The 22,375-nt window shown below is 46.8% G+C and overlaps 1 protein-coding gene across 1 annotated transcript in view; it reads right to left on the bottom strand.

Annotated features, from left to right (window-relative positions):
* LOC141198591 (uncharacterized) overlaps positions 1-21,941 on the bottom strand; it is a 37,971-nt gene extending 16,030 nt beyond the window's left edge. The window contains exons 1-3 of the mRNA XM_073663013.1: positions 21,855-21,941; positions 19,824-20,099; positions 11,518-11,820 (exon numbers count right to left, since the gene is read on the bottom strand). The gene's annotated coding sequence lies outside the window, so the exon portion shown is untranslated. The remainder of the gene's footprint in view (positions 1-11,517; positions 11,821-19,823; positions 20,100-21,854) is intronic.
* Positions 21,942-22,375: the final 434 nt, after the last annotated feature.

A 22,375-nucleotide genomic window follows, 5' to 3' on the forward strand; every position in this document is an offset into this window, starting at 1 on the left:
GATCTAAAGGCTATTTTCTTTTCTGTTTGGCTTCTGGGTTTATGAAGCAATAAACCCACATGAACTTTTAAAGGAACATGCCTCCTGTTTTCCTCCTGTCACACCCAAGTGAGTAAAACCTCCACAATTAGTGTTAGACTTGCGGGTAGCATTACCAGCAGAGACGTGTGACTGCTACAGGATGGACTGCATGCCCTGGGTGAAGTCTGTCGCAAGCCAGCAAGCATCGCCAGACGAAATGGAGGACCTGCTGAAGCACCTGGTCCAGACGCAGCAGCATCAACAGGAGACCAACAGGCTGTAGTTACAGCAGATCCAGCAGCACTAGCAGAAACAACGTCAGCAGATGCAGCTTCTGGCAACCGCCATCCAGGACAGGATGAGCGCTCCAACCCCAGGTCCGACTGAGGACTCCCATGTCCGGAAGGCGGTATGATGGGCTTTGCAGAAAATGACCCCGGGGGATGACGTTGAGACCTTCCTGATGGTGTTTCAAAGGGTGGCCGAGAGGGAGAAATTTCCACAAGAGCAGTGGGCAGAGGTATTGTCGCCATACTTGACTTGGAGAGCCCCAGAAGTACGCCTAGTAGGCGTACTATGATTTAGCTTTGCAGGATGCCAAAGAGTATGGCAAGCTAAAAAGTGAGATTCTCGCACGCTTGGGGTTGACAATGACTATCAGGGCACAGTGGGTTCGTATCACCAGAACAAACCACCTCTGTCCCAAATGTTTGACCTGCTGCACCTGGTCCAGAAGTGGCTGCAGCCAGAGTCCTCAATGCCTGCGCAGATGGTAGAGTGGGTGGTGATGGACCGGTTTGTGCACTCCCTGCCGAGGCCCATACAGCCTTGGGTTGCCCAGGGTGATCCCCGGTATGCGGATTAACTGGTCGGACTGATCGAGAGATACCAGGGGGTTGAAGGTTCCTTGGGAAGGCAGCCCACTACATGCTGGAGTTCCCAACAGGGGGTGCAGGCCCAAAAGGTGGTGGGACTTCCAAGGTCCAAATGGACGAGGGAGGTGGTGCCCAAGGTCCATACAGGTGATGTTGTTTTCTGGCGGTGCCACGGCCCAGGCCATATAGCCGCCCGTCATCCCCTGACCCTTGAGCCGATGGACTGCAGCATAGGACAACGTTGTTCATATTATGCTTATCCGGCCTGCAGGGTGAACTGTCCACCCAGCGAGGGGCCACAAGCATGTCACATGAAGGTGAACAGATGGGAAGTAACGGCACTGCTAGACTCCGGGAGCCTGGTGACCCCCTCCAAATTATCCCGGGGAAAAAAGTCGGCGTTCAGCGCATTCATGGTGATGCTAAAGACTACCCTACGGGCCAGAGTGGACATTGAAATGGCCCACGGTACAGAGTCCCACGAGGTCGGCGTCGTTCAGGACTTGTTGCACCCTATTATTATAGGCTGGGACTTTTGCTTGTTTTGGGATCTGTGGAGGAAGGGTTCTGAGTTCGCTGGCTCAGATAAGAAAAAAAAACCCTAATGAGATATCACCACACCCAGAGTCAGACAGGTTTCCTTTTTGTGTCCTTGTGGGGGATGAGGAGGTAGTGCCCCCTGAGTCTGCAATTCCAGAGTTAGGGGTGACCAGCGAGAATTTTGGGTCAGCCCAACATAGGGACCTAACTCTGAAGGAAGCCTTTAATAATGTCACTATTATAAATGGGGTTGCACAGGAGTCAGGGACTGACACAAGGTTTCCCCATTTTATGATGAGTAAGGAGTTGTTGTACCGGGTCAAGAAAGTGAGGGAGGAGAGTGTGGAGCAGTTAATAGTGCCGGGCCCCTTTAGACGGAAGGTGTTGGACATGGCCCATTCACATGTCTTGGGGGGACATCTGGGAGTGGTTAAAACGCAGGAACGGATCGTGCAAAGGTTCTATTGGTGAACACTGGACATAATTTCAAAAAACATCACAGTAAAAGATAATACCTTACCCACACCAGGTCAGATTGCCAATGCACTGCAGGATGCAGCAAGCCTGCATCATAAAGGCAGGGCCAGCACATGTGCAAAATACTGAAGCAGACAGCCACTCACTAACCTACCAAATTCATGGAGGGGGTGACTGTGTAGTATTATACATGCACACCGATGGAGTCTGCATAGGGCGGGTGCACAGTGCAAAAAAATGTGCAAAAAAGATTAAAAATAGTGTATAAGATAAATACACCACATGATAAATACCCCACCAGGCCTCTTTAGTGTTGGCTGGGTGAATTGGGGCATATGTCTTGTGTGCTTGCATGTATATAGTGCTTGGCAGCCCGTCTGATCTAAGGCTATGTGCCCACGATGCAGAAATGCTCAGGATTTTTTCCTGAGCGTTTCTGCATCTCCCTTGCAGAAAAAAATGCATGCGGATTGTACATGTCTTTTTCCTGCCAGGGACATGCGGAAGTGAAGCGTTCTTCACTTGCGTTTCCGCATGCGGGTTGACAAGCGCTTTCCAAGCAATTTTAGCATCACTTGGAAAGTGCTTGTCAACTTGGTCACACTATATAAGTCCATGCAACCAGCATGGATTTATATAGTGTGACCTGAGAGAATGTAAAAAAATAAATCTATACTTACCCTCCGATGGCCTGCGCTGTCTTCCTTCGCTCGGTCCCGGCCGCCGGCAGTGGTAGACTGAAGGACCTGCCAACGTCAGCGTCGTGTGACCCGTCACATGACTCTGACATCAGAGCAGGTCCTTCATTCCATCGCTAAGTGCCGGGAAGCAAGGAGGACTGCACTGCGGGCCGCCAGAAGGTAAGTATATATTTATTTTTTATTTTATTCTTCTTTTTTTTACAGCTTTTTTAATGGTACCTGGGTGTGGAGGAGAGTCTCCTGTCCTCCACAACTGGGTACTATCCGCACATTAGAACGTGCCAATTACGCAAGTATAGATGCAGTCTTTCGGAATTGGCGCGTACTAATGCAAGTCAATTGCAGCGAAAACGCAGCGCTTCCGCAAAATAATTGGTAGTGCTGCGTTTTTTCCGCAATGATAATCCGCACCGGAAATTAAATTTGCGGATTATCATTGGGGAACATTGCTGCCCTTCTACATGCAAAAACGCTGCGGAAAATCATTAAAAACGCATCGTGGGCACACAGCCTAATAGTATGGGCGTCATCAATAGGCGCCCTATGCAGACTCCATCGGTGTGCATGTATAATACTACACAGCCACTCCCTCCATGAAATGGTAGGTTAGTGAGTGGCTGTCTGCATCAGTATTTGGCACATGTGCTGGCCCCGCCTTTATCATTGAGGCTTGCTGCATCCTGCAGTGCATTGGTAAACTGACCTGGTGTTGGTAAGGCATTATCTTTTAGGCTATGTGCCCACGATGCAGAAATGCTCTGGATTTTTTCCTGAGCGTTTCTGCATCTCCTTGGCAGAAAAAACGTATGCGGATTGTACGGAAGTGAAGCGTTCTTCACAAGCATTTCCGCATGCGGGTTGTCAAGCGCTTTCCAAGCGATTTTAAAATCACTTGGAAAGTGCTTGACAACTTGGTCACACTATATAAATCCATGCAACCGGCATGGATTTATATAGTGTGACCGAAAGAATGGTAAAAAATAAATATATACTTACCTTCTGATGGCCCCCGGTGTCTTTATCCGATGCATCCTGGCTTGCCGGCAGCTCGCGGTAGACTAAAGGACCTGCCATCGTCAGCGGTCGCGTGACCCCTCACATGACTAATTGACGTCATGGCAGGTCCTTTTCAGACCATCGTGAGCTGCCAGCAAGCCAAGACGCATAGCTAAGGACACCGGGGGCCATCAGAAGGTAAGTATAATGTATATTTTTTATTTTATTCTTTTTTTTACAGGTTCTATGGTACCCGGGTCCGGAGGAGAGTCTCCTCTTCTCCAAACCCGGGTACCATCCGCACATTGAAACGCATGGATTCCGCATCTGCAGATGCAATGATGCGGATTCCATGCGTTCCAATGTAAGTCAATGGCGGCGAACATGCCGCGCTTCCGCAAAATAATTGGTAGTGCTGCGGATTTTTCCGCAATGATAATCCGCAGCGGAAATTTCCGCAGCATGTGCACAGCACATGGGATTATCATTGGGGAACATGACAGACCTTCTACCAAGCGTTTAAGCGTTTCTGCAGCGGAATTGCCGCTGCGGAAACACTTAAAAAACGCATAGTGGGCATACAGCCTTACTGTGATGTTTTTTGAAATTATGTCCAATGTTCACCATTTTTAATGTTTAGTGTTAGGACTCGCAAGTATGAGGACCCTTGACGTTTGGGTTGCGAGCTTCAGTATTTTGGACAAAATATCGACCAACACCTCATGTGGTGTATTTATCTTCTACACTATTTTTCATCTGTTTTGCACATTTTTTTGCAGGATGAGGCCAGGCCTCTTTAGTGTTGGCTGGGGGAATTGGGGCGTCTGTCTTGTGGGGGTGCACGTATATAGTGCTGGGCAGCCCGCCTGATCTAATAGTATGGGTGTCATCAACAAGCTGCAAGCCAGAAACTGTGCACCACACTTATCTGTGTGACTGGCGCCCTATGCAGACTCCATCGGTGTGCATGTATAATACTAGACAGCCACCCCCCTCCATGAATTGGTAGGTTAGTGAGTGGCTGTCTGCATCAGTATTTTGCACATGTGCTGGCCCCGCCTTTATCATGGAGGCTTGCTGCATCTGGTGTTGGTAAGGCATTATCTTTTACAAAGGTTCTATTGGCCCAGATGTCACCGGGAAATATTTAAGTATTGCAGGTCTTGCACTACGTGCCAGTTAACCGACCCCACCTCTCACTTTTGAAGTCCCCTCGTGCCATTGCCCATTATTGAAGTGCCGTTCGAGAGAATTGCTATGGACTTGGTCAGTCCCCTGGTTGAATCTGCTTGTGGGCATCAATTTATATTGGTTATCCTGGACTATGCCACACGCTATCCTGAAGTGATTCCACTGAGAAACTCCTCCGCAAAGAATATATCCCGTGAGTTGGTCCACGTTTTTTCCCCCCAACAGGCTTACCAAAGGGAGATACTCACTGACCAGGGAATTCCCTCTATGAGTAAGGTGATGAGGGAGTTATGCAAAGCCCTCCAAATCTCCCAACTGAGGACTTCAGTATACCATCCTCAGACGGATAGCCTAGTCGAAAGGTTTAACAAGACTCTGAAGAGTATACTGAGGAAGGACATAGAAAGGGACAGTAGAGACTGGGACTGTCTCCTACCGTATCTGTTGTTCTCCAACCGAAAGGTTTCACAGGCCTCTAGAGGGTTCTCGCCATTCGAACTTCTGTATGGCCGACATTCGCAGGGTCTTCTGGATGTCACAAAGGAAATCTGGGAAGCCGAATTCACGCCCCATAGGAGCGTCATCGAGCATGGTTGCTCTGATGCAGGAGAGGATTGTGAAGGTGATGCCCATTGTAAAAGAACATCTCCTCCAGGCACAAGAAGCTCATGCCAGAGTCTACAACCAGTCAGCCAGAGTGAGGCACTTCAATCCGGGAGACCGGAGTCCTCATGCTAATTACTACGGTGGAAAGTAAGTTCTTGGCCATGTGGCAAGGGTGGAAAAAGTGGGTGAAGCGAACTACAAGGTTCATCAACCGGGACGACGTAAGCTGTACCAGATATACCACATCAACCTCATCAAGCCGTGGCAAGACAGAGAGGCTGTGGAAGCTCCATGCTTGCTGGGAAAGCTAGAAGGTGACGTTGGAGGAGCCGCAATAGCGGAAACGCTAACGAAGGCCAAGAAACAGCAGTGTTGGGGGTTGATGCAGAAGAATAGGGATCTGTTCTCGGAATTGTCGGGCTGCACAAGGGTCATAGAACACACGGTTCTGACGGAGCCACATGTGCGGGTGAACTTGAAGCCCTATCAGATACCTGAGGCCCGACAAGAGTTGATATCCAAAGAGGTAGCTTGTATGCTGAAGCTCAGTGTCATTGAAGAATCCAAGAGCAGTTGGTCGAGCCTGATTGTCTTGGTCCCAAATCCCAATGGTGAGTGGAGATTCTGCAACGACTATCGGAAGTTGAATGAGGTTTCCAAATTTGATGCATATCACATGCCACGCGTCGTCGAGCTGATCAAGAGGCTTGGGCCAGCAAGGCACATAACCACCTTGGATCTGACGAAGGGATATTGGCAGACCCCCATGGCACAGGTAGCCAAAGAGAAGACTGCGTTTTCTACGCTGGACGGATGCTTCCAGTATGCCCGTATGCCGTTTGGACTGCAGGGGGCCCCTGCAAAATTCCAGAGAGCTATGGATTGCATCCTTGCATCCCATAAGCAATATGCTGCAACATACCTGAACAATATTATTATCTTCAGTCCAGACTGGGAGAGTCATCTGGAAAAGATTCAGGCTGTGTTTGATGCTCTGAGGAAGGTGGGGTTTTCAATAAACTCGAAGAAATGTGGCATGGGGAAATAAGAAGCCAAGTACTTCGGATATGTAATGGGTATAGTCAAGATAAAACCCCAAAATATTAAAGTAGAAGCAATCCAAAATTGGCTGAGACCGGTGTCGAAAAAGCAAGTCAGAGCCTTCCTGGGAATCGTGGGATACTACAGGAAAATTCATCCCAAACTTCGCCATGATGGCCGCACCCCTGACTGACCTCCTTAAAGGGACAAAATCAGCCAAGGCCAAGTGGACAGCAGAGGCGGAGACGTCCTTTCAAAAGTTGAAACTGGCTCTGTGTAGGCAACCGGTCCTGGTTGCCCCGGACTTCAAGAAAGAGTTTATACTCCAGACAGATGCCTCAGATGTCGTGTTAGCAGCAGTCCTTTCCCAGGAGATACACGGGGAGGAGCACCCTGTCCTCTACCTGAGTAGAAAGCTGTTCTCCTGCGAGAAAAATTATTCGGTCATAGAGAAGGAACGCTCGGCTATAAAGTGTGCGGTGGACACCTTACCGTACTGTTAGGTCGAAAATTTAGATTATTATCCGACTATGCTCCACTCAGATGGATGAGGGAAAAAAGTGAAAAAATGCCAGAGTCACCCTCGGGTTTTTAGCCCTACAGGACTCCTACTTCCCTGTAGAACATAGAGCAGGGAAGCTACATGGTAATGCCGATGCTCTCTCGAGAATCCCCTGTCTGGTAGTAAAAGGTGTCAACCCCACAGGTTTAGGCGGGGGGGTATGTAAGGTGGCTAATGGTCGCGTAGTCCATGGGAGGTATGTGTCACAGAGATGGCTGGTCTGTGTGATGTAACCCGGAGTGTTTCTCTAGAGCACATAAGCACTAAGAGGATCGTTTGGTGCACCTGGGAGCCGGGTTACGGGTAGCTAGGAGAGAATGGGCGGGTCCAGCTACCCACATACCTCACCTCTGGGTGTGGTTAACAGCCTATAAAATGAAGGCTGTTGTTTGGCACATAGTCTGTGTGTTTGGAGGTAGAAGGCCTACTGTGTATGTTTGTCTTCAGACCAAGCCAAGACACTGGACGCTACCCCAGCTTGTGTGCCACACAGGCCTGGCTGAGTAGAGACCTGCTAAGGACATTTACTTTGTTTGCCTGATCTAAAGGCTATTTGCTTTTCTGTTTGGCTTCTGGGTTTATGAAGTAATAAACCCATATGAAATTTAAGAACATGCCTCCTGTTTTCCTCCTATTGTGCCCCAGTGAGTAAATCCCCTACAATATGTATAAAGGAAAGGGTATGGTACTCAGAGAATGTTTCAATAATTCGCCTCAATGCATTTTCCCAACAGGTTCATTAGGAGGGTGGATACAGGGATGATAATTCATGATGTTCAACATAGCGTGCCTAATAGCCAGGTGTCCATGTTTAAATATCCCACTTCATCCAAAACCCCTCCCAGACTATGAGGCTCATTCCCATTCCTAGAGGTGAATTGTCACAGGATATACAGAATAGAGTCTGTCTACAATAATATACTGCACCTACGCTACTTCTCATGAGCTAGAGGTTCGATAATGTCCATCACCTAGTGTGCATGTCCGGAAGTGACGTGCTTTATGCTGAAACACCAGATAAACTGATTGCCGCCGTGAAACTCGTACCTGTGACTGCGCATGCCCGTAGTCATCATTCCATCTAGGATCATTGTCCACAAATGTGCATGCCCATATGTCTGCGTTCCACACCGGAGTGCATATGGTATTGGATTGCATTCCACCAACAGAAAAATCCTCTGAGATCAGTATCATGGGAGACTAAAAACAAGTATTGCACATCCTTCCATCATGCAATCGGCATGTGGATCTACTTTATCACTACAAAATATATGGGATGGTGGCCCACAGTATACTCCTAAATGGTCATATTTGACCCCTATTGCATAATTAGAGATACACAAGGAACACCACACTTGTTAGTTACTAAATAGTATAATTGGGATATAACTGATAAGAAATAATTCTGATATAGAAGCTCAGATCTCTTGATGAAGTAAAACAATATGTGAACCTCGTTCACAGGGAACTGAGTAGCAATGGGTAGAGTATAAAATCCTAAAATGTAATCCAGAATGGGGCTGTATTCATACAAAACAGGCATAGGAAATTTACTCATTCAGTCCCTTAGGGCCTAGTGAATCCAGTCTGGAAATACATTCACTTTCTTTTTTGAGGATACATCTATTAAGATCACCACCTCTCACATTGGGTTTAACCACCTCAATGATGCAAAAGGAGATGTCTCTTGTTTCACCTCAATGTGCACTGTTCATGTGTCTCACTAATGGGGTGTCCCAATGTCACGCCAGGTGTGAGTGCAACACAGAGGAGAAAGGGAAAGGGAGCCCAGACACTATGGAAAAGGGGGAAGAGGTGACCTCCTAATCTGGACTAGCATCACCCTGTCTCCCCCTAACGTCTCTATACAGCCTCCGCAGCTGTCGCCCATCACATGCCTCGCCCAACTATCCCTGTCGTAAGGCTATAGCTGGGGGTGGAAGGAGATGAGCACTAGTCAACCTCCGCTAGCACTCTAAAGACAAAAGGGAAAGACAACACAGGGGAATTAAAACTTTGCTTTAGAAGAAACTCCAACAGGGCACACTGCCTCAAGACTCCAAAGAGGACGTGATACTGCTTCAGCCAAGTTCCAAGTAGAAATGAGTATACCCGGCGACGCCAACATAGACACACCAGGTATATATACACCCAGACTAAATGGAGGTAGAATCTGGGTCCTAAACACAGCCTCTCATCTAGGCAGCTGTCTGCATTGCCAAACGTGGAGATCTCCTGCAAACCCCTGCAGGGCGACTGTCACCTCTGACACACCCGTGACACCCAACCATGGCGTATTTCGCCCAAATGCTCCCCCCCCCCCCCCCGACACTCCTCTTAGACTGCCTCTTGGTCGTGCTTACATAATCTAGGAGGTAGGTGCATGTGGCCACATATACAAGTATACAAGGTTTTACAGTTGGAATAATCCTTCTGGAAAGAGGTTTCACCTGTAGAGGAACTCGAGAAAGATTTACATGGTCTCATCCAATTACATGTACAACTTTCTACACATCTAAAGAAACCAGATTCTTCTATCCAGCCATGTCCCCTTGGGTGCAGTTTTTTTTAGAAACTATGCACTAAACGGTCCCTAATTGACTAACCCTTTCTGAAAGTTATTGTGGGAGCAGATCACAAAGCACCCTCAGGTCCAGGTCAGCCACAAGTACATCCTAGTGTTTTCTGAGGATATTAAAGATATGGTCACAAGTTCCTATTACTTGTGTTATCCCATATTTTTCTTGGCGTCTTGGTTAGGTATGTAGAAGTGTCTCTCTCTCCTGTTTTTCAGCAAACAATCGTGCGGAATCCAAAATGTACTTTGGATACCTTTTTCCCTGAATCTGGTGTTCATGTCTATTGCCTGTATATTAATATCTGTGACATTAGAGCAGTTTCTTCTCAACTGTAAAACATTGGCCCTTGGATATTTTTTTTTTTTTAGTAGGATGCAGTGGTGGCTATCCCACTTTAATAGTTTATGGTAGATGAGTGTCCCTAGGGTCCAAACCAGGGCTGTGGATTCGGAGTCGGTGCCCATTTTGGTGGATTCGGTATAAAATGGACCCACTCCGACGCCTAAAATATATAATAAATTGGGTACAGTAGTTCAATGCAGTTTGTGAGGAATATTTTTTCATAAGAATTTGGGAAAGTTATGAAATGTCCTAGAATCATAGAATGGTAGAGTTGGAAGGGACCTCCTGGGTCATCTGGTCCAACCCCCTGCTCAAAGCAGGATTCACTAAATCATCTCAGACAGATGTCTGTCCAGCCTCTGTTTGAAGACGTCCATTGAAGGGGAACTCACCACCTCTCGTGGCAGCCTGTTCCACTCATTAATCACCCTAACTGTCAAAAAGTTTTTTCTAATATCTAATTTGTGTCTCCTCCCATTTAGTTTCATCCCATTGCTTCTAGTCTTTCCTTGTGCAAATGAGAATAAAGATGATCCTTCTAAAATGTGACAGCCCTTGACATATTTGTAGACAGCTATTCAGTCTTCTCTCAGTCTTCTTTTTTGCAAGCTAAACATTCCCAAATCCTGCAACCTTTCCTCATAGGACATGGTTTGCAGACCAGTCACCATTCTGGTCGCTCTTCTCTGAACTTGCTCCAGTTTGTCTATGTCTTTTTTAAAATGTGGTGCCCAAAACTGTACACAGTATTCCAGATGAGGTCTGACCAAAGAGGAGTAAAGACCGATAATGACTTCACGTGATCTAGACTGTATGCTTCTGTTAATACATCCCAGAATTGTATTTGCCTTTTTTGCTGCTGCATCACACTGTTGACTCATGTTCAGTCTATGATCTATTAGTATACCTAAGTCTTTTTCACATGTACTGTTGCTTAGCTCTATTCCTCCCATTCTGTATATGCTTTTTTCATTTTTATTGCCCAGATGTAGTACTTTGCATTTTTCCCTGTTAAAAAACTTTCTGGTTGCTGCCCACTGCTCCAGTTTATTTAGGTCTTTTTGAATCCTCTCTCTCTCTTCTCTAGTATTAGCTATCCCTCCTAGCTTTGTGTCATCAGCAAATTTAATCAGTTTACCCTCAATTCCTTGATCTAAATCATTGATAAAGATGTTGAACAATACAGGTCCCAGGACAGAGCCCTGTGGAACCCCACTTGAGACATTCATCCAGCTGGATGTGAAGCCATTTACAACCACCCTTTGAGTCCGATCACTAAGCCAGTTATGAATCCACCTAACAGTTGCCTGGTCCATTGCATACTTGGTCATTTTTTCAATAAGGATGGTGTGAGATACTTTGTCAAATGCTTTGCTGAAGTCAAGATATACTATATCTACAGCATTTCCCTGATCCACCCAGTCAGTGATTCTGTCATAGAAGGAAATTAAGTTAGTCTGACATGACTTGTTAGTTACAAACCCATGCTGACTCTGGTTAATCACTTCATTCTTATCCATGTACTTACATACATGTTGTTTAATAATTTGTTCAAAGATCTTTCCTGGTATAGAAGTCAGACTCACCGGCCTATAGTTCCCTGGGTCCACCTTCTTCCCCTTTTTGAAGATAGGAACAACATTTGCTCTTCTCCAGTCTTCTGGGACTTCTCCTGTTCTCCAAGAATTTTCAAAGATTATGGAGAGTGGTTCTAAAATTTCTTCTACGATCTCCTTCAGTACTCTGGGGTGTAATTCATCTGGACCTGGAGACTTGAACTCATTTATGTTAGCTAAATATTCCCTCACAATCTCTCTGTTTACAGATAACTTGGATTCTTCTATTCCTTTAAAAGGACAGTGAAGATCAGTTGATGTTACATTTTCTTTCTGAGAGAAAACAGATGCAAAATAGGAATTAAAAAGGTCGGCCTTCTCAACATCCTCTCTTACCATTTCTCCATTTTCATCCTGTAAAAATCCTATAAATGTCTTGCCTATTCCTGATCTAAGAGTCTAGACTTTTAGCTGAGAAAAGCCTTAGTTACTTACCGGTAACGGGATTTTTCGGAGCCCATGACAGCACCACGAGAGAGAGGATCCGCCCATCAAGGACAGGAAACCTACAGGTTAAAAAGGGCGGCACCTCTCTCTCGCCTCAGTTTAGTTAACAGAGCATGAGAGGACCGCCAAGGTTAGTTACAATAAACACATCATTACATTAAGTACATTACTTTCACCAACTTCTCCCAAAGGTGCACAAAACAAAGGAAAGCCAACTCTACGGGAGTGCAAAACACCAGTGAAGGGAGGGAATATACGGGTGCTGTCATGGGCTCCGAAAAATCCCGTTACCGGTAAGTAACTAAGGCTTTATTCGCTCTCCCATGACAGCACCACGAGAGAATTACAGAGACGAAAGGAAATTAGGGAGGGATCACCGCTTGAAGCACCCTTCTCCCAAAGGTGAGATCAGCAGAGACACCCAGGTCCAATCTATAATGCCTATAAAAGGTAGAAGGAGAAGACCAAGTGGCAGCCTTACATATCTCTTCGATGGAAAGCCCCGTTTTCTCCGCCCAGGAGGTTGCTATCGCTCTGGTGGAATGAGCTCTCAACCCCTCCGGAACCTCCTTATTCCCTGAGGAGTAGGCGAGGGATATGGCCTCTCTAATCCATCTTGCAATCGTAGACTTTGAGGCCTTACAACCCTTTCTAGCCCCCTGATGGCATATAAATAGGGAATTATCCTTCCTAAAACTGCGTGAAATCTGTAGGTATTTGAGTACGCACCTCCTCACGTCTAAAGTGTGTAGCCTCTCCTCTTTTTGATTTTTGGGGGGAAAGCAAAAGGTTGGGAGAACTACCTCCTGAGTTCTATGGAACCGAGTGACTACTTTTGGAAGAAAGGCTGGGTCAGGTTTTAATACAATCCTATCATCCAGAATCTGAGTAAATGGCGGACATATGGAAAGAGCCTGTATGTCACTCACTCTTCTGGCTGAAGTCAGGGCCACTAACAGGGCTGTTTTTAGGAGAATAATTTTTGGGGAGGCTAAATCTAGGGGCTCGAAGGGAGGATTAGTTAAGGCCTCTAGGACCAAATTCAAATCCCAGGGAGAGGATTTTGCTTTGATAATGGGTCTACACCTAAAGGAAGCTTTTATAAATCGTGCTATCCAATAATTAGCTGCAATATCGGAAGAAAACAAAGCTCCCAAAGCCGACACCTGTACTTTTAAGGTACTAGTGGTAAGCCCCAATTCTAAGCCCCGCTGCAGAAACTCTAGTATTTTCCCAATAGGGGGCCCCTCCTCTGATTTAAATTCAGTAAATGATAAAAACTTCCTCCAGGTCCTAGCATAAATGCGGGTGGTAACGGGTTTTCTGCTAGACAAGAGAGTATTTACTACATTTGGGAATCCCTTGTTGGTTAACAGCACCCTCTCAAATTCCACGCCGTCAAATGGAGACTCGAGGCTGGAGTATGGGAAACCGGACCCTGTGTGAGAAGGTCTGGAATCTCCGGAAGGATCCAGGGATCTGATATGGATATTTTTCGGAGACAAGGGAACCACGGTCTTTTGGGCCAAAAGGGGCATATGAGTATTACTCTGGCCATGTCTGCCCTGATCTTCCTTATAACTGCTGGAAGCAGGATCATGGGAGGAAATGCATATGTCAGAGGGAATTTCCAGGGAACCATAAAGGCGTCCACTGTCAGGCTATGTGCCCACGATGCAGAAATGAAGCAGAAAATTTCTGCAGCATTTCTGCATCTCCCTGGCAGAAAAAAACGCATGCAGATTGTGCATGCGTTTTTCCTGCAGAATACATGCGGATCCACATGCGGGTTCACATGCGTTTCCGCATGCAGATTGACAAGCACTTTCCAGGCGATAGCATCACTTGGAAAGTGCTTGACAACTAGGTCACACTGTATAAATCCATGCAAACAGCATGGATTTATACAGTGTGAACCGTAAAAATTAAAACAAATAAAAGCTATACTCACCCCCGAGGCCCCGGCGTGGCTGCAGCGCTGCTTCCTGGCTGGTTCCCGGCTCCCGGCTGCCGGCATATCGCGAGACAGAGCGGTGAAGGGCCTGCGGTCACATGACTGTGACGTCACCGCAGGTCCTTCAGCGCTGCTGGCATTCAGAGAGAAGACGCCGGACAGGTGAGTATAAACTTTATTTGTTATTTTATTCTTTTTTTACAGGTACAGTGGTACCCAGGTCTGGATGAGAGTCTCCTCTCCTCCAGAACTGGGTACCATCCGCACATAGAGACGCATAGAAGCCGCTTGTACAAATGTACAGTCGCGGTTTCTATGCGTCTCAATGCAAGTCAATGGCGGGAGTTCCGCTGCGCTTCCGCAAAATTAAATGACATGCTGCGGATTTTTGTACGTAGCATAAACGCTGCGGAAAAATCCGCAGCATGTGCATAGAACTTGCGGAATCCCATTGGGGACCATGGGGTGCGGATCTATATGCGTTTTTCAAGCGTTTACGCTGCGGAAATTCCGCAGCATATACGCTTGAAAAATGCTACGTGGGCACACAGCCTCAGGGGTTCTTCTCTGGGGTCTAGGGAACAGAATGTTGTCACCTTCCGGTTGCATTTCGTCGCAAATAAGTCCACTGTCGGAAGACCCCACATTGTCACAATTCTGGAGAAGATTTGAGGATTCAAGGACCATTCTCCCTCTTTTATGGAAATAAGGCTTAGGAAATCCGCTGTGACGTTTTCTTTCCCTTTTAGATGAATAGCCGAAAGGGAGAGACAATGATATTCAGCCTTCTGAAGAAGTCTGTCCGCTACCCTCATTAAGTCTCTTGAGCGGGTTCCCCCTTGGTGATTTATATAAGCTACCGAGACTTGATTGTCCGAGAGTATACGGACATGCTGGCCCTGTAAGGAACTTGTTGAACGCATAATCCACCGCCAAAAGCTCCTTAACATTTGATGACAACTGTATCTCACTCCTTGACCAGGTCCCCTGAACTAAGTTCCCATTGAAGTGAGCTCCCCAACCTGCAGCACTCGCATCTGTAGTTAAGACTGCCATCGGCTTACACTCCCAGGGGACCCCCCTAGAAAGATTATCGTGTCATAACCACCAATGAAGGGAATGTATGGCCCGAGGACACAGGGTGAACTCACGGTCTAAATGTCCTTCTAGGACTGAGTTGTTATACAATACATCCCACTGAAGAGCCCTTGAATGAAATTGTGACCAACGAACTGCGGAAAAACTCGAGGTTAAGGTCTCTAATAACGACATGGCTTTACGGAGTGACATAGAGGGTTTATCCATACACTGTCTTACCAAACCCTGGATTCTTGTGATTTTTCCTTCAGATAAATAACATAACCGTTTTTTAGAATCTAACATGACCCCCAGATACTGCTGAGCTTTGAGTGGAGTTAATCTAGATTTTTCCAAATTTAGAAACCACCCCAAGCCCTCCAAGACAGACATGGTCACCCGAAGGTGGGCCTCGCATTGAACAACAGAGTTTCCCACTATCAGGAGATCATCTAGGTAAGGGATTATTAGAATGTCTCTTTCTCTTATATGGGCCATAACCTCTGCCATTAATTTGGTGAAAATTCGCGGGGCTATTGCTAACCCAAAGGGAAGTGCAGTGTACTGAAAGTGTTTAACCACCCCCTCAATTTCAATGGCCAGCCTCAGGTATTTCTGATAGTAACTATGAATGGGAATATGGTAATGCGCATCCTTGAGATCGAGAACTACCATATAACAGTGGGGAAAAAGCAACTTTATTACTGTTTTCAAGGATTCCATTTGGAAAGTGTCTACTTTAAGGAAGCTATTTAAGGATTTTAGATTTATAATTGTCCTGAAACTCCCATCCGGGTTTGGGACCAAGAAGAGCGGGGAGTAGAATCCGAGACCCTTTTCTGAATCCGGAACCTCAATCAGGACGTTTTTCCTTATTAAGACTTGAATTTCCGATATGAGGGCAGTCTGGCGTTCTGGGGAGGAACTAGAGGGAACAATCATGAATCTCTTGTGAGGAAAAGCTTGAAATTGAAATTTTAGACCATATTTAATCAGGCTCAAAATCCAATTACTATGAGAAATCTGTTCCCAAGCTGGGGAAAATAATGACAATCTCCCTCCCACCTGGGCTGATTGTGCATTCCCTGGCTTCTGCTGATTTTTTGGAGATGAACCAAAGAGAAGGCCTCTACCTTTTCGACCTCTTTCTTTGGACTTGTCCGGTTCCCTGAAGAATCTTCTTCGGATGAATTTTCTTTTCCGAAACGATCTCTTAAAGGAGGGTAGAGGTACTGATGGAAAACACTTCTTAGGATCTCCGGCCTTCTCCAATAATTCGTCCATAGTCTGGCCAAAGAGATATTCCCCTTCGCAAGGGATTGCACACAGCCTGGACTTTGTCTGTACATCCCCAAGCCAGCATTTAATCCATAGCGCTCGTCGAGCCGCATTTGACAGAGCTGATGACTTTGCTGCGAATCTGACTAAGTCCGCAGACGCATCAGCAAGAAAGGCCGCTGCACCCTGAATCAGTGGAAGGGAAGAAATAATCTCCTTCCTAGAGACACCATCCCTTAGCTGACTGTTTAACTGTTCCAGCCAAACCATCAGGGCTCTAGATGTGCAGGTGGCTGCTACTGCTGGTCTCAGTGCTCCTGCAGCTGTCTCCCATGCACCTTTTAAGAAGGTATCGGCTCGTCTGTCCAGGGGGTCTTTTAATGCTCCCATGTCATCAAACGGGAGGGAAGTCTTTTTTGCCGTTTTAGCGACAGCAACGTCCAGCTTTGGTGCTTTTGACCAAGAGGAACATATGGCATCCTCAAATGGGTACCTCCTCTTGAAAGATGGAGGAACACTGCCCTTCCTGTCGGGTTTTTTCCACTCTCTATCATTGAGGTCTTTTACTCTTGTATTCACGGGAAAACGTTTTCTCTTTTTCTGACCTAATCCACCAAACATTAAGTCCTCCACAGACTTTTCTGCCCTCATGTCTACAATGCCCATGGTAGACCGGACAGCTTTTATCAAGGCATCAACCTCCTGCAGAGGAAAACACTGTCTATCCGATTCACTATCAGAAGAAGAGAGAGCGGAGGAGGAAATGTCAGATATCTGGACCCGGCTCAGGTTCCCGAGAAATATGAGTAGATTCTGTAGATTCTGAGCCTTGCAAAGCCTTGCCTATTTCCTCTCTAATTAAAGTCTTTAGGTCCAGGGACAACCCAGGGGTTTCCTCCGCCATTACTTTGTTAATACACAGCTGGCACAATTTCTTATTATATGCATCTGGGAGCGGATTGCTGCATAAGGCACATTCTTTATGTTTCGTTTTAGTTGAACATTTCTTGCTCTGAAAGAGGAGTTTATAGAAACAAAAAAGGAGGAGGAAACTATTAGTAGAACTTCCACGAAGATTCCACTTACCCCACAGAATATCTGGTACCGTAGAAGCAGAAGAATCCATCATAAAAGGCGGGGGAATCACGCTGAACCGGACTATTTTTTCTGCTCTTAGTGGTGAACGACTAGACCCAGACCGGGAATAACGTTGCACCACCAGTTGTGAGGGCTCCCCAGAGGGCTGCTCCTGCAGCAGCTGCTCTTGCTGAGGTGAAAGCTGCTCCTATGAATCTCCCATGTCTACCAAGGTAACAATGGGCTGGGAAGCACCTTTGTATGTTGCCAGGACTCTTTTATACTGGCCATGCCAGGTACCATGTGTGGGTTTTTTTCTTTTTTAGAACCCAGGAGGGAGTCAATTGTTCCCACGTGGTTCCCCCCCCCAGGTGGGCTCACCGCCGCCTGCCCAGCTGACGTTGTCCTCCTCGTGGCTTCGGCGTCCTCATGCTCGCGCGCACTTCCTGGTTGCGCGCGCGCGAGCTCCGTCCACTTCCGGTGACGTCCCCGACGCACCGGAAATACGTCACAGGGCCGCGCCTGTCACGTGCCCCGCCGGCGCGGCCCGGATCTCCTGCCTCGTACTGCCTGCCGCAACGCACATGGAGGTGCCCCAATGAGCCCTGCCATGGCGTCTCCAGAGGCCCAGGACAGACAGCTCCATCCAACGCCCTGTGGCTCCCTCTGGGGCAAGAGACCATCTTCTGCAGGTAAGCCTGCGAGGTCTCCCATCATGGACAGGAAACCTAAACTGAGGCGAGAGAGAGGTGCCGCCCTTTTTAACCCGCTGGTTTCCTGTCCTTGATGGGCAGATCCTCTCTCTCGTGGTGCTGTCATGGGAGAACGAATAAAATGTGTCCTACTGTAAATCACTTAAACATGAGCCATGTATGAGGGAGTCGGAGTCATGAAGTCAGAGACGGTGTCATGGAAATTTAGGAGTAGGAGTCAAAGGTTTGGCTTACCGACTCCACAGCCCTGGCTCCCATCCCGTACTTTCTTGATTGGTACATCAAGGAAAGGCAACTGGTAATAATTAAACTCTGATATAAATCTAAGGGCCACTCTATGGATATTGAGTTCCCTGACAAATTAAAGAAATTGTTCACTCGTCCTTGACCAGATGATAAAAATGTTGTCAATATATCTATATCATACCCCAATATATGGTTGCCACTACTTATAATCATCACTGAGTATTTTGGTTTCCTCCCACCAGCCCAGGAATAGATTAGCAGATGAGGGGGTACAGGGGCTCCCCATCGCAGTACCCCTGAGCTCGTTTAAGTACTTCCTGTCAAAAAGTAAGACGTTATGAGTAAGAATGAATTTTAGAAGATCCTCCATGAAGTCATTATGTCTACTACACTCTATTGATATCGATTTCAATAAACATCTTACGCCACTGATATCATCCTCATGCGATATATTACTGTACAAAGCCTCGATATCTAGTAAGGCCTGCTCCCCTACATGCATGTATACATGCTCGAGGGTATATGTAGGGGAGCAGGCAGAGGGAAAACCAACTCCAGAGGGATTATTCCAACTGTAAAACCTCAGGACTTATTCCAACTGCAGGACCTCAGGCGGTACTGTGGGAACATTATACTGTGTGGGGGCATCATCCATACTGCATAAGGGGCATAATGGGGGCATTACACTGTGGGGGGCATCATCCATACTGCATAAGGGGCATAATGGGGGCATTACACTGTGTGGGAGCATCATACATACTGCATAAGGGGCATAATGGGGGCATTACACTGTGTGGGGGCATCATACATACTGCATAAGGGGCATAATGGGGGCATTACACTGTGTGGGGGCATCATACATACTGCATAAGGGGCATAATGGGGGCATTACACTGTGTGGGGGTATCATACATACTGCATAACGGGCATAATGGGGGCATTACACTGTGTGGGGGCATCATACATACTGCATAAGGGGCATAATGGGGGCATTACACTGTGTGGGGGCATCATACATACTGCATAAGGGGCGCATTACACTGTGTGGGGGCATCATACATACTGCATAAGGGGCATAATGGGGGCATTACACTGTGTGGGGGCATCATACATACTGCATAAGGGGCATAATGGGGGCATTATACTGTGTGGGGCATCAAAAATACTGCATAAGGGGCATAATGGAGGTATTACAATGTGTGGGGCATCATACAGTGGTGGTCAAAAGTATTGGCACCCCTGCAATTCTGTCAGATAATACTCAGTTTCTTTCTGATAAAGGTTGCAATCACAAATTCTTTGGTATTATTATCTTCATTTATTTTGTCTTCAATGAAAAAATACTAAAAAGAATTGTCTTAAAGCCAAATTGGATATAATTCCACACCAAACCTAAAAAAGGGGGTGGACAAAAGTATTGGCACTGTTTGAAAAATCATGTGATGCTTCTCTAATTCGTGTAATTAACAGCACCTGTAACTTACCTGTGGCACCTAACAGGTGTTGGCAATAACTAAATCAGCCAGTTAACATGGATTAAAGTTGACTCAACCTCTGTCCTGTGTCCTTGTGTGTACCACATTGAGCATGGAGAAAAGAAAGAAGACCAAAGAACTGTCTGAGGACTTGAGAAACCAAATTGTGAGGAAGCATGAGCAATCTCAAGGCTACAAGTCCATCTCCAAAGACCTGAATGTTCCTGTGTCTTCCGTGCAGTGTCTTCAAGAAGTTTAAAGCCCATGGTACTGTAGCTAACCTCCCTAGATGTGGACAGAAAAGAAAAATTGATGAGAGATTTCAACGCAAGATTGTGCGGATGGTGGATAAAGAACCTCGACTAACATCCAAACAAGTTCAAGTTGCCCTGCAGTTCGAGGGTACAACAGTATCAACCCGTACTATCCGTCGGCGTCTGAATGAAAAGGGACTGTATGGTAGGATACCCAGGAAGACCCCACTTCTTACCCCGAGACATAAAAAAGCCAGGCTGGAGTTTGCCAAAACTTACCTGAGAAAGCCTAAAACGTTTTGGAAGAATGTTCTCTGGTCAGATGAGACAAAAGTAGAGCTTTTTGGGAAAAAGCATCAACATAGAGTGTACAGGGAAAAAAAAGAGGCATTCAAAGAAAAGAACACGGTCCCTACAGTCAAACATGACGGAGGTTCCCTGATGTTTTGGGGTTGCTTTGCTGCCTCTGGCACTGGACTGCTTGACCGTGTGCATGGCATTATAAAGTCTGAAGACTACCAACAAATTTTGCAGCATAATGTAGGGCCCAGTGTGAGAAAGCTGGGTCTCCCTCAGAGGTGATGGGTCTCTCTCAGAGGTCATGGGTCTTCCAGCAGGACAATGACCCAAAACACACTTCCAAAAGCACTATAAAATGGTTTGAGAGAAAGCACTGGAGACTTCTAAGGTGGCCAGCAATGAGTCCAGACCTGAATCCCATAGAACATCTGTGGAGAGATCTCAAAATGGCAGTTTGGAGAAGGCACCCTTCAAAATTTCAGGGACCTGGAGCAGTTTGCCAAAGAAGAATTGTCTACAATTCCAGCAGAGCATTGTAAGAAACTCATTGATGGTTACCGGAAGCGGTTGTTCGCAGTTATTTTGGCTAAAGGTTGTGCAACCAAGTATTAGGCTGAGGGTGCCAATACTTTTGTCTGGCCCATTTTTGGAGTTTTGTGTGAAATGATCAATGATTTGATTTTTGCTTCATTCCTTTTTGTGCTTTTTCATTGAAGACAAATTAAATGAAGATAATAATACCAAAGAATTTGTGATTGCAATCATTTTCAGGAAGAAATTGAGTATTATCTGACAGAATTGCAGGGGTGCCAATACTTTTGGCCACCACTGTACATACTGCATAAGGGTCATAATGGGGGCATTACACTGTGTAGGGGCGTCATACATACTGCATAAGGGGCATAATGGGGGCATTACACTGTGTGGGGGCATCATACATCCTGCATAAGGGGCATAATGGGGACATTACACTGTGTGGGGGCATCATACATACTGCATAAGGGGCATAATGGGGGCATTACACTGTGTGGGGGCATCATACATAGTGCATAAGGGGCATAATGAGGGCATTACACTGTGGGGGGCATCATACATCCTGCATAAGGGGCACAATGGGGGCATTACACTGTGTGGGGGCATCATACATACTGCATAAGGGGCATAATGGGGGCATTACACTGTGTGGGGGCATCATACATCCTGCATAAGGGGTATAATGAGGGCATTACACTGTGGGGGGCATCATACATCCTGCATAAGGGGCATAATGGGGGCATTACACTGTGGGGCCAGTAAAGGGGTCCTGTACTATGAGAACAATACGTTTCCTCCCTTCCTGTCTCCATAGTTGGGTCGTATGTATCTATTACAGGAAACAGAACAAAAACCTTATGATTCTTATAAAGGGGCAACACTAGACCCCAAAAGAGTCTCCGTGCTGAAGGGGTTAATGCCCCCTGCGCCCAGTAATGGGGTCTCCACATACCTCCACCTGCAGAGCCGCCACCACATATATGGCTGCTCTGTGCGCACAGGAGCTGTGATGAGGTCACAGGAGGGGAGGAGTCAGGGGTCACATGATCAGGGGCCTCAGTGGATGCAGGACTCTGCTGTGCTGGTTGTCATGGTGCTGGATGAGCTGAAGTTTATGTGTGGGGTCAGGAGGGGTTTACAGTGTGGATGTAGCAGAGCCGCGTGTGTACGAGGTGTACGGAGCGGAGCCGTGTGTGTACGAGGTGTACGGAGCGGAGCCGCGTGTGTACGAGGTGTACGGAGCAGAGCCGCGTGTGTACGAGGTGTACGGAGCAGAGCCGCGTGTGTACGAGGTGTACGGAGCGGAGCCGAGTGTGTACGAGGTGTACGGAGCGGAGCCGCGTGTGTACGAGGTGTACGGAGCGGAGCCGCGTGTGTACGAGGTGTACGGAGCGGAGCCGCGTGTGTACGAGGTGTACGGAGCGGAGCCGCGTGTGTACGAGGTGTACGGAGCGGAGCCGCGCGTGTACGAGG

This window comes from Phyllobates terribilis, unplaced genomic scaffold, assembly GCF_046119375.1.
Source record: "Phyllobates terribilis strain yellow unplaced genomic scaffold, ASM4611937v1 Scaffold_98__1_contigs__length_5973952, whole genome shotgun sequence".
In the NCBI taxonomy this organism is placed as follows: Eukaryota; Metazoa; Chordata; class Amphibia; order Anura; family Dendrobatidae; genus Phyllobates; species Phyllobates terribilis.